At 34.5% G+C, this 12,579-nt stretch overlaps 1 pseudogene; it reads left to right on the forward strand.

The window, feature by feature from the left end:
• The first annotated feature begins 2,091 nt into the window (after positions 1-2,091).
• Positions 2,092-3,884, forward strand: LOC140990104 (transcription factor bHLH118-like; annotated as a pseudogene).
• Positions 3,885-12,579: the final 8,695 nt, after the last annotated feature.

The following is a 12,579-nucleotide window of genomic DNA, read 5'->3' on the forward strand; positions in this document are numbered from 1 at the left end:
CTCAAGCAAGAAAACCAATGTAACCAAGTGATGGCTGTGTAATTGGTGTAGGGAGTGGAGAGTAAATGAACAATAAATAAGAGTATTTAATGTGTCAATAGATAGTAAATGCAAATATAAAACCCGGTATTTATAGTAGAGGATGTAATGATGATCTCGTTCTTTGTGCTGATCATTAATTATAGTAGGACGGCTGATTATACCCTATATTCTGACATGTCAAATCGTATATTAGCCACATCCAGCCCACTTAATTCTGTCAACCATTTATATTATTGTCAGAGATAGGTCGGCTTTGCACACCCTACGTAGTCGACGTCATTAAATGCAGCATTTATATCGAAGTGGCTTGGGCAGAATGCCTCTCAGAAAATTACAAGAGGGCTCGGGCATCCAATAGCCCGGGAAATTATATCTCAGCTGCTCCGATGGCCCGGCCTCTTGACTGGCCTCTTCTTATACACTTCCTGTCAAGTCACTCTCAATGTCCCAACCATCCAGAGACTTGGATCTGCCTTCAGGTTGTCACCTTATTGACTCAGGAGCAATCCATTCCTGGCACTATCCATATCTCGGCTCTGAGACCCGGGTCACCAGGACATCTCGGGCACTATTCATGTCCCGGGACATCCCGGGATATCAATCAGCAACTGAGAAATAATCGATGCAGTTATAAAATCTTATTATAAACACCTCGAATTGATTCAGAAAGATGAATATCTCTGCCGCCGAGAGAAGCCGCGCGTCTACATTTTATGTTCAGTTAGTAATACAATTCAAGCTTGAGGTCGACGAACTATTATATATATACATATATACTATGTAAACAATCAATACTATATACGATACGAAGTAACCTTGTAAACAATTCATAAAATTGTAAAAACTATACACACATTTTACTGTTTAAATAAGTTCCCTATAGAGTAAAAAACACATTTGATTTAATATTTGTGCTATTTACGTAAAAAAATAAAAATAAAAAATGTTTTTTAATTTCTAAAGCTTAAAAGTTTGAAATAAATAAAAAATATAAAATGATATATATTTTCATCGTATCGAATAAATAAATGTAATTTGAACCATGCTCGCATACGTGGAGATAGTAATGGTCAGTGTTGACTACCTTAACAGATTTGTCTTCTAATCAACCACCCTATCGTCTAAGTTGTCAATTGTACCATTCATCGGTGATATAGGTAGTTGTATGAGTCATTTGATATTTGACTATATTTTTTTGGTATATAGAGTATATATATTAGTATTTTTATTTTAGAGTAACAGAGTTTTGATTTTCCGATTAAAAATGAAATTCTTACTACTATCATCTATCTATATATATTTGTATTAAAGAAAAAGAAAAATTACAATTTTAGTCCTGCAAGTCGGACAATTTTTTGTTTTACTCCTGAAACTTGTTAAAATTTGGTTTTCATACGGTAATTTGATTTTTTTTTTATTTTTGGTCATTTTTTTGTCTGAAACCGCTAAATTCATCGGATATGATTTATTTGTACTGATTCTATCCTACTTGGCATATGTAACAAAAATAAAGTTTATATCACATACATTAAAATATACATAAACAAAAATAAAAAAGCTTTATTTTATGGTTTATTTGACACCGATTCTATCGTATTGCTTTATTTTTCCATGTTTTTTTTTTTCAAATCTAATTTAATTTGAGTAATATGAGATTTATTCTCTCTACATGTATCATGTAAGATGGAATCAATGTCATGTATTTATTTGTTTTGAACCCAAAAAAAGACAAAAAATCTGAATTATATGAAAACCAAACTTTGAAAAATTAAGTGACTAAAATAAAAAACATATTAAATTACGGGATTAAAATTGTAATTTTCCCTAAAGAAAACATATTTTGTTTTCTATACTCGAGAGCATGTCTTAAAATACATGACTCTAAATTGTAATCTCCAAATATTTTTTTAACCAAAACAGAAGTTATATATATAGAGCGTGTATTCTTATAATAAACCCTAAAGTAAGTTAAAGAATGGCCGGTGGGTCGCTTGTTGGAGGCCCTCGCCTTGTTTAATGAAGATAATAATATTCCATTATTAGTGAGCCATGGAAGATCTCAACACCTCAACCACCGTATCTTCTTCTCCATTTTCATATCCAAAAAAATAATCAATCTAGCTAGCTTTGATCAGAATCTTGGATAAATTAAAGATGTTTGATTTACGATCAGGAGATGAGCTGTCTTTTGTAACCAAATCAATTTCTGGACAAGAAGATAAATTATATTTTGACGATTTGATTTCGGATCAAGCTTCTCTTGGATGCAAACGTACATTCCACCACCGCCACGGCCACCTCCAGCACCACAATCGGCACCCAAAAACAAAGATTCATAGAGTTTGGGGTTGAAGAAAGTATAACAGAGAAGAAAAATGAACTCGGTATACGTATCAGGAAAAACGAGTGTAGAGATCTTGAAAAACGAAGAAGGAATGAGATGGCTAATCTTTATGCATCTCTTCAAACCCTTATTCCATTCGAATGCATCAAGGTAAAAAGCTAGCTAAAGAATTTAATTCCTTTTTCAATTGGCACGCATTTTCTCTAAATTTGACTTTGTTTTAGCTCTATCGGGAGGCTATGTTTTTTTCTCAAAACCTGAAGCCCTTGTCTTTATAATATTCAAATTGAAGTGATGGAAGCCTCGAATTCTCAATGAGTATTGTTTCTAGTTTTAGCTGAACCTATCAAATCTTTTGCTGCACTTGCTACATCCTTTAACTATACTGATCAGTTGATATGAATCGTGGGTGAAAATCAAGTCAAATATGATTACATGCGGCGAATCATGCATCATTAATATGTAAAATGGTGGAGGTGCAGAAGATCTAAACCGGTCTGAATATATTTTATATATCTCAAGTCCTTGCCAGGCTGTGCTTGTAGTTCCCCTCCAATATGTTTGCTAAATAGAAATTGTTTTCAGGGGAAACGTTCAATATCCGACCACATGCACGAGGCAGTAAATTACTTAAAACACAAGAAAAAGAATATCCAAGACTTGAAAATAAGACGAGACCAGCTAAGGAACTGTCAGATATATCAGAGAATTCGAAGCATTCTGTCACGGTGAATGTTGAAACGAGAGGGGTGGAGATCCTGATCCATTCTTGCTTGGGAAATCGAAGCTTTCGAATCTCAACAGTGTTTGTAGAAATAATGGAAAGGGGTCTCGATGTGGTTGCTTGGGTCACCACAACAGTCAACGGGAAGTTCTTTCACAAAATTCAGGCAGAGGTACTAAGTTAAAAATCAGCAAGAATTGAAGTATGTGTTATGCGAGTATTAGGGTTTTGTCTATCCTTCTTTTCTTTCTCAATCTAATTTTTAATGACATCAGTCAAATGCCAAGAAATACTAATATTTTGATGGAATTATTTGTTCTCTATGAAGTTTTCTTACCTCGATTCAGTATGATCTCTTTTCAGAACTTCAGCAAGCTTTCATTTCTTAAATTGGTAACTATACTGCTAACTTAAGTTGTTTTCCCTCGAAAAAATACTTTGATTATTGCTGGCCATTTCAGTTTTTTCCTAAAAAAATTTAATTACCCCTGGTCAAGTATAGGATAATTGATTGAATTCAAAAATAATTAGCCAGTTGGTAATTCTTCTTCTTCTTCTTCTTTTTTTCCCTTTAACTCTTATCACATGCATAAAAGATTTCTTTCAGTAGTTAAGCTCTTTTCTGGTAATGGGCTGGTGTTACCTAGTTACCTTTGCCTTTATCATTCATAACTTTCAGTTAATCTAATGCTCATATATTTTCAGTCGAGCCACGCGACATACATTGATCCATCTGTTTTGCAAGAAAGACTGATATATGTCATAAACAATTAGTTCGGTACGTAGACGACTATGAGAAGAAACAAGAATTACTTCAGTGGATGGTAGGCCAAGGTTGCTCGGATGGATTACCGAGCCATATGAAATACGCCAAGATGATACCATAAATACGGTCGTTCAATTTTATATATCGTTTTTCATATGATCCATTACCTAGCTTGGTTTTCTCTTAGTTTCATCAGACAAAGTAGAGACTTCTTTAGGATATTGATCCATGAACATATTTAAGGTACGTTAATCATGTTCACTCTATTCACATTTGCATGTTTTAGGTTTTTCTTTTTCATATTTTCTTCATGTTTGCATAATTAGATTGATTTGTGTTAATTTGCCTATAAGTATAGTTAACACATGCATATTTCATTGGATAGATGCATGGAGCATGATCAGATTTGACAACAATTGAAATACTTATGTGGTGTTGCTGAACCAGCTCAGATATCATATTTTCTGTATTTGGCACATTTGCATGAAAAAAAAGTGTACCTTTTATTAACTACATAATCAAATGAAATAGCAGTTTTGAAGAGGTGAGATGTTTGCTTTTCAGAATTAGGTTTTCCAAGGTCGTTTTGGGGTGAGACCTTAGGTACAGTTACACATGTTTTAAATCTTACACCATGTGTTCCTTTAAATTTTTGACATTCCAGATAGGGTTTGGTCCCAAAAGAATATTTCTTATAAACACTTAAGCGTTTTTGGATGCAAGGCTTTTATCCATATTCCCAAAGATGAAAGGTCCAAGCTCGACGTTAAGACCCGGGAGTGTGTATTTCTTAGCTACGACCAGAATGTGCTTGATTACAGGTTTTATGATCCACGAGAAAAGAAACCCATCAGAAGTCGAGATGTCGTATTTTTTGAAAATCAAAATCTCTAAAGGATATTGAGAAGATAGACAAGACATCAAGCAAGTCTAGTGACAATTTGATTGATTTGGACACAGTACCTCATAACCAAGTGTCGGTACAAGATGAGGGCGCACTATTCAGACTGACTTTTCTATTATTGATGATATTGATGGTCATGTAGAGGTTGAGGCAGATCTAGAATCAGAAACTCAGGTTCTAGTTAAAGGTCTTTCATAATTCTTATACTCGGAACACAGATCCTGCGAGTGAGTCTGTGTTATTGACTAATGGGAGAGAACCTGATATTATGAAAAAGCAATGGAAGATGTGCACAAAAATGAGTGGATTGATGACATACAAGATGAGATGAAATCTTTATATGAAAATGATACCTTTGGGCAGGTGAAACTGCCCGTGGGAAAAAGAAGCTTTGAAAAATAAACAAGTATATAAAATAAAGCTGAATGAGTACACTTCTCTGCCGCGATTCTAAGCTAGATCGGTTGTTCAAGGTTTCAGTCAAAATAAAGGTGTTGATTTGTTGGAGAATAGAGACAAGATATATTTGATCACACCCCTTAAACTGATTACATTTCAGAATTTATAAAAAATTACAACTACAAAAAAATTAAATGCATACTAATTAATAATTGGAAAATGAACTTTTGACTGATATTAATTCTTCAAGCATTCCAACCAAAATGTCTCTTCAAACCACACGTTTAACTTTTATCACCCTTCCTTAAACATGTGATTTTATAACTCCAAGTTTATCTCTGAGCCTTTGGAAGTCTAAAATCTTCAACGCCTTTGTAAGAATATCAGCTATTTGTTCTCGAGTTTTCACATGCTTCAGCAGAACTTCTCCTTTGTTAACACGGTCACGAAGAAAATGATATCGAGTGTCGATGTGCTTACTTCTTTCATGAAATACCGGATTTTTAGCCAATGCAATTGCAGAAATATTATCAATATGAATGCGAATTGCCTCTTGTTGCTCAAGTTGTAGCATTTTCATTACATTCTTTATCCATATAGCATGACAAACACAAGCGGTGGCAGCCACATACTCAGCTTCACAAGAAGATAACGTCACAATCTGCTGCTTTTTCGAACTCCAAGCTACCGCTGCATTTCCTAGAAAGAAAACAAAACCCGTAGTACTCTTTCGATCGTCTAAATTTCCTCCCCAATCACTATCACAAAAACCAGTCAGCTTAAAGTCTTCATTACTTGAGTAAACTAAACCAAAACTGATTGTTCCCTTTACATAACTCAAAATCCGTTTGAGTGCTTTCATGTGAGTTTGAGTAGGTGCTGTCATGAATCTGCTCAACACACCTACTGCAAATTGAATATCCGGTCTGGTGTAAGTTAGAAACCTCAAGCTTCCAATCATGCTTCTGAAAAGAGTTGCATTTGTTCTACTTGATCCATCATCTTTAGATAATTTAACACCTGGATCCATAGGTGAAGCCGCAATGCTGCAATTCCTAATTCCAAATTCATTCAAAATTTTTTCTGCATATGTCTTCTGATTTAACCGAATTCCACCATCTTCTTGTTTGACTTCAATACCTAAATAATATGACATAAGACCCAAATCTGTGATCTCAAATCTTTGTCGCATGGATTTTCGGAAATTTTCAATCATGCTAGAGTTATTTCCGGTAAAAATAAGATCATCGACATACAAACATACAATCAAAACACCTCCAGCTTTTTCTTTCTTCACATATAATCCATGCTCATGTGGTGATTTCTGGAAACCGGTTTGCTCAAAATAAGAATTAATGCAACTATACCAAGCTCTTGGAGCTTGTTTAAGTCCGTATAGTGTCTTTCTTAGTTTCAAGACTTTATCTTCATTTCCTACTGCAATATATCCTTGAGGTTGAGTAACATAAACCTCTTCTGAAAGTTCTCCATGCAAAAAAAAAAACAGATTTCACATCCATTTGGTGCACTTTCCACTTTAGTTGAGCTGAAATTGCCAAAATCAATCTAATTGTTTCAATCCTTGCAGCAGGAGAAAAAACTTCTTCATAATCAATCCCCTTTTTCTGTGTGAATCCCCGAGCTACCAATCGAGCCTTATATTTTTCCACGTCTCCATCAGCATTTTTCTTTATTTTGAATATCCATTTCACACCAATTGCTTTCTTTCCGGGTGGCAACCGAGTCAACTCCCAAGTATGATTTTTGTTGATGGATGCAATCTCCTCATCCATAGCATTTTTCCATTCAATTTGTTTTTCTGCCTTCTCAAAATCTAATGGCTCAATATCTGCAAATAGGCAAAAGAAAGTAGGATCATTGGTAATTTCAGAATCTTCGTATATCTCGGTTAGATTTCTGAACCGATGAGGTCTTTCATTCGAATTTTCAGACGGAGAATCTGCATCCATGCTTTCTGAATTTTCAGGTTCTGTGATTTCAGATTCTATATTATCAAAACTGATTTCTAGAGAATACGAGAAATCATATTCATCACTTTGATTTTTCCAATCAAATGACTTGCTTTCATCGAAGACAACATCTCTACTAATGATAAGCTTTTTTGTGTTTGGATTATACAACTTGTATCCTTTAGAATTTTCCGCATAGCCAAGGAAAACAAGTTTCTCACTTTTGTCATCGAGTTTACTTCTCAACTCATTAGAGACATGTGAGTAAGCCACACTTCCAAATATTTTGAGATGAGAAACACTTGGCTTTCGCCCACTCCAAGTTTCAATTGGTGTCATTTTCTCCAAACTTTTGGTTGGACAACGGTTTGATAAATATACAGCACATGCTACTGCTTCTGCCCAGAAAATCTTTGGCATATTCATACTTTTCAGCATGCTGCGAACCATATTTAAAATAGTTCGATTCTTCCGCTCTACAACTCCATTTTGTTGCGGAGATCTTGGAACAATTAGTGGCCTTCTAATTTCATGTGATTCACAAAAGTTGTTGAAATATAGTGATGTGAATTCTCCTCCACGATCGGTTCTCAAGGCTTTAATCACAAACCCACTTTGATTTTCTACGAATGTTTTGAATTTTTTAAATGATTCAAAAGCTTCAGATTTTTGCTTAAGAAAATAGACCCATGTTTTCCTGGAAAAATCATCGATGAACAATAAGAAATAATTGTTCTTACCAAATGAAGTTGGCTTGATAGGTCCGCAAATATCAGCATGTATTAATTCCAAAAGTTTTGATGCTTTCGTCAAGGATTCCTTCGGAAAACTTTTCCTTGTTTGTTTGCCAAATATGCAATTCTCACAAAGTTGATTAGGATGACAAAATAATGGCAAACCAGCAACCATCCTTTCTTTACTCAAAATATTTAAACTTTCAAAATTTAAATGCCCCATTCTCAAATGCCATAGCCATGATGAATCGGAAATGCTATTCTTGAAAAACTTCCAAATACCTGTTTCAATGTTGAGAGGAAACATTCTGTTTTTCGTCATAGGCACTTTAGCAATCATCTTCCCTTTGTGACTTTTGAGTACTAGTCCACAGTTCATCATATCAACTGCATATCTTTTTTCTAGCAATTGTCCAATGCTCAAAATATTTGACTTCAAAGCAGGAACATAGTAAACATCGGAAATAAATTGATGATCTCCGTTCTTTAGTTTAATCAAAACATCACCTCTTCCATCAATCGAAACTTTAGTCTTGTCTACAAAAAAAATGTTTCCTCCAAATGATTTATCAAAAATGGTGAACAGATCTTTGTTACCTGTCATGTGATTGCTTGCACCAGTGTCAAGATACCAAGTTTCCCCAGTGCTTTGTTCATCCTCACTCTTGCATGTCATTAACAGTGTTGATTCTTCATTTTCGGCTTCAAGATAATAATTCTTTTCTTCTTTCTTTTCTGAATCTGGGCACTCACTTGCGTAGTGGCCAAGTTTTTGACAGGAGTAACATCTTATTTCTGCTTTATTTCTTCCTCATCTTTGCTGAAAATGAGATCTTCAACGACCTCTCGAGTATTGCTGTTGATTATTCGATTCATCATGGTATCCTTTCGAGTATCGTTGGTGATTATTATTTGAATCACAGTTGTATCCATTCCATCTTCCTCCTCTGCCTCGAGAATTTCTTCGTCCACGACCTCTTTCATAGTTTCTACCCCTTCCTCTTCCACGATTAAAAAATTTAAAATCTTCATTCTTTTCTCCCAAATAAAGTTTGGATTGCAAAGATTGTGAAGGTGGTTCTTCCTTTCTTTTAATTCTCTCTTCGTGAGCTTGCAACGATCCCATCAATTGATCAATCGTCATGGAATCTAAATCTTTTGATTCTTCTATAGCCACAACAATATAGTCAAATCTCGCATCAAGTGATCGAAGAATTTTTTCAATCACACGAACATCCTCTATTTTCTCTCCGTGTCTTTTCAATTGGTTGACGGTGGCAAGAACGCGTGAAATATACTCCGAAATTGATTCCGACTCTTTCATATTTAATGATTCAAACTCTCTTCTCAAAGTTTGAAGACGAATACGTACAACTTTGTCACCTCCATTGAATGACTTTTGAAGCAAATCCCATGCCTCCTTCGACGTTGATGCCGTGGATATTTTTTCAAAAACTTCATCATCTACATAAAGTTGAATGGTGGACAGTGCCTGCTGATCCTTCTGTTCAGATTTTTGCCATGCTGTTCTTTGGGCTTGACTCAAGGTTGATTCATCTTCGGGAGCTTCCACACCTTTTTCTACAGCATCCCACACACCTTGAGAACGCAACAGAGTCTTCATCTTAATACTCCAGTTGCTGTAGTTTTCCTTTGATAGTTTCGGAAAGTGTACAGGAAGAGAATTCATGGCGGTGTCTTCAAATATAATTGACTCACTCCAATAAAAAAAAGCTCTGATACCACTTTGTTGGAGAATAGAGACAAGATATATTTGATCACACCCCTTAAACTGATTACATTTCAGAATTTATAAAAAATTACAACTACAAAAAAATTAAATGCATACTAATTAATAATTGGAAAATGAACTTTTGACTGATATTAATTCTTCAAGCATTCCAACCAAAATGTCTCTTCAAATCACACGTTTAACTTTTATCATGATTTTGATGGAATATTTTCTCCCATAATTATAATGTCCTCTATCGGTGTTGTGATTGGTTTTGCAGCCAAATTGGACTTGGAGGTTGAGCATATGGATGTTAAAACTGTTTTTCTTCACAGTGAGTTGGATAGAGAAATATAAATGGATCAACCAGAAGGTTTCAAGGTAAAAGAAAAAAATTATTTTTTATGCAAATCGAAAAAAAGAGTTTGTATGGCTTGAAGCAGACACTCAGATTATGATATAAAAAAATGACTCACTTATGGGTAAGCAAGAATACCAGAAAAAAAGTTCTGATCATTGTGTCTTTGTGCAAAGATTTTCCGATGATGATTATATTATATTATTTTTCTATGTCGATGACATGTTAATTGTTGCTAAAAAATCTTTAAGAATTAATGGGCTGAAGAAGCAATTGTTAAATCGTTTGCCGTGAAAGATTTGAGTCGAACAACAAGTTCTTGTCATCATAATTTGTCGAGACAGGACTAATAAAAATTTATACATATCACATGAGCAATACATTGAGAAAGTGCTGAAAAGATTCAATATGAGCGAAGCTAAAATGAATATTTCCCCATATGATGCACACTTTAGGCTCGATGTTCATCAGTGTCCCATTACTTATAAAGAAAAATAAAATATGAGAAAAGTTCTATATGTTTCAACAGTATGAAGTTTGATGTACACAATGGTGTGCACATGGCCAGGTATAACTCATGTAGTTGGTGTTGTGAGTCGTTATTTATCCAATCCAGGAAGAGAGCATTGGGATGCAGTGAAGTGGATATACTAAGATATCTGTGAGATCTTTATAGTTTGAGACTTAGATTTAGAAATGGAGAACAATGTTATTTGGCTACACAGATTCGAACATGGCAAATGATGTGGATATTAGAAAATATATTTCTGGATACTTATTAACTTTTTTAGGTTGTGTTGTATCATGGCAATCAAGATTACAAAAATGTGTTGTACTTTCTACAACAGGAGCAGAGTATATTGTAGCAAACGAAGCTTGTAAAGAGCTGCTTTGGATGAAAAAGTTTGTGGAGGAACTTGGTCAGCAGGAACAATACAAAGTATTTTGTGATAACAAAGTGCTATACACCTTAGCAAGCATTCTACTTTCATTCAATGCCAAATCATGTTGACGTTAAATACCACTGGATGAGAAATGTTATCATGAATGATAAATTGCTTGAGCTTAAAAAGATTCACACGGATGATAATTGTGCTTTTATGATGACAAAAATATTTCTAAGAGAGAAGCTTAAAGTATGTCGTTTGAGTACACATCCGTGCAAATCAATCAATTTGCAGAAGCATTTAGACTTATTGATCCATTGGATCTAGCTAAAATTTGGTAAGCACGTTCAAAAGATGTAAATAAATTGTGAACAATTGAGATCGAATTTTATGGTCGTTAATTTGGATCAGTTTTTGGATGACGAATAGAGGCTTGTGGATTTCTCAAAGCCCGTTTGCGAAAATCTAATTGTCGGATTGAGCTAAAATTTGGACAAAATATTCAAAACATGGTGAGATACATTCTAGACAATGGACTTAGGAATTGGAGCTTTGTATCGACAAGAATAGGTTCTAGATAATAGATTTTTTTGTGTAGATCTTTTTAATTTTTTTGATGTTTCAATGTTGTGATATCTTGACAGTTATTAGTGATTATTTGGCTTTGGATATGGACTAGTTGTAATCTCGTTATTCATTATAGTGGATATTATTTTAGTGGACTCCAGTCTTGTAGTTTTTCCATCTTACACCATAGAGGTTTTTTATGTTAAAAATCGCTCGTCATTTATTATGCTTTGATTGTGTGTACTGATTTTAGTTGCTCTATTTGATATTGTTTCTTGCTAGTTTCACACAAAAGATGAGTTATTTATTCCGATGCTTTATTGGTTAATATGTTTTTATCTCAAAAAAGTGGTATCAAAGCCATGGTCGAGATCGAGCCATGTTGGTGGAATTCTCAAATACTTAATGAAGGAGATGAGGGCTTCTAGTAAATCCACGATGAGATCGAGGCAGGAGATGCTTCAAATATTTCATGTAAAGCATGCGCTCACATCGCAGCGGAGATGAGTTGTCTCAAGGATGGACAGATGAGATTGAGAGGATTCCTGGACCATGAGAAGAATTGTGGTCTTTCATATGAGGGAAGGATTGTTGTGAATTCAACCAAAGTCCCAAATTTAAAATGCATGAGGAAGATCGAGGAAGATCGTGGGTTAATAAGATGAAATAATATCTCCATTGGTATGAAGTCTTTTGTGTAAAGTCCAAAAGAAAAGCAATTAGGGATTTGGCTCAAAGTGAACAACATCATACCATTGTGGAAATATGTGATTTCCATTATACAACACATCTCCGACTTCAAATATGCTTTAATTGATTCTTAGTCTTTGTGCAAAATGAAACATAATCTGATATATTTATAAATACATACAAACATATGTGTATATATGTGTGTTGAATCTGGGTTGGGTTTTATAGCATACAATTCAAATTACATAATATTATATTGAGATTTTATAAATATACAAGTGTTACGCCCCGCGACCAGTGTTAGTCGACATCGGCGTTGTTCATCAATCACACAATCGAAAAACAACCAGTCTCGTAGCACAATATAAACCGAAACCAGTTTATTTCATAAATCCTCAAAAAAGATACCAATGTCTTTACAACTGAAATAATTAAATAATTAATGCGAAAACGTCTACAAGG

The sequence above is a fragment of the Primulina huaijiensis genome, chromosome 12, assembly GCF_012295235.1.
Source record: "Primulina huaijiensis isolate GDHJ02 chromosome 12, ASM1229523v2, whole genome shotgun sequence".
NCBI lineage: Eukaryota > Viridiplantae > Streptophyta > Magnoliopsida > Lamiales > Gesneriaceae > Primulina > Primulina huaijiensis.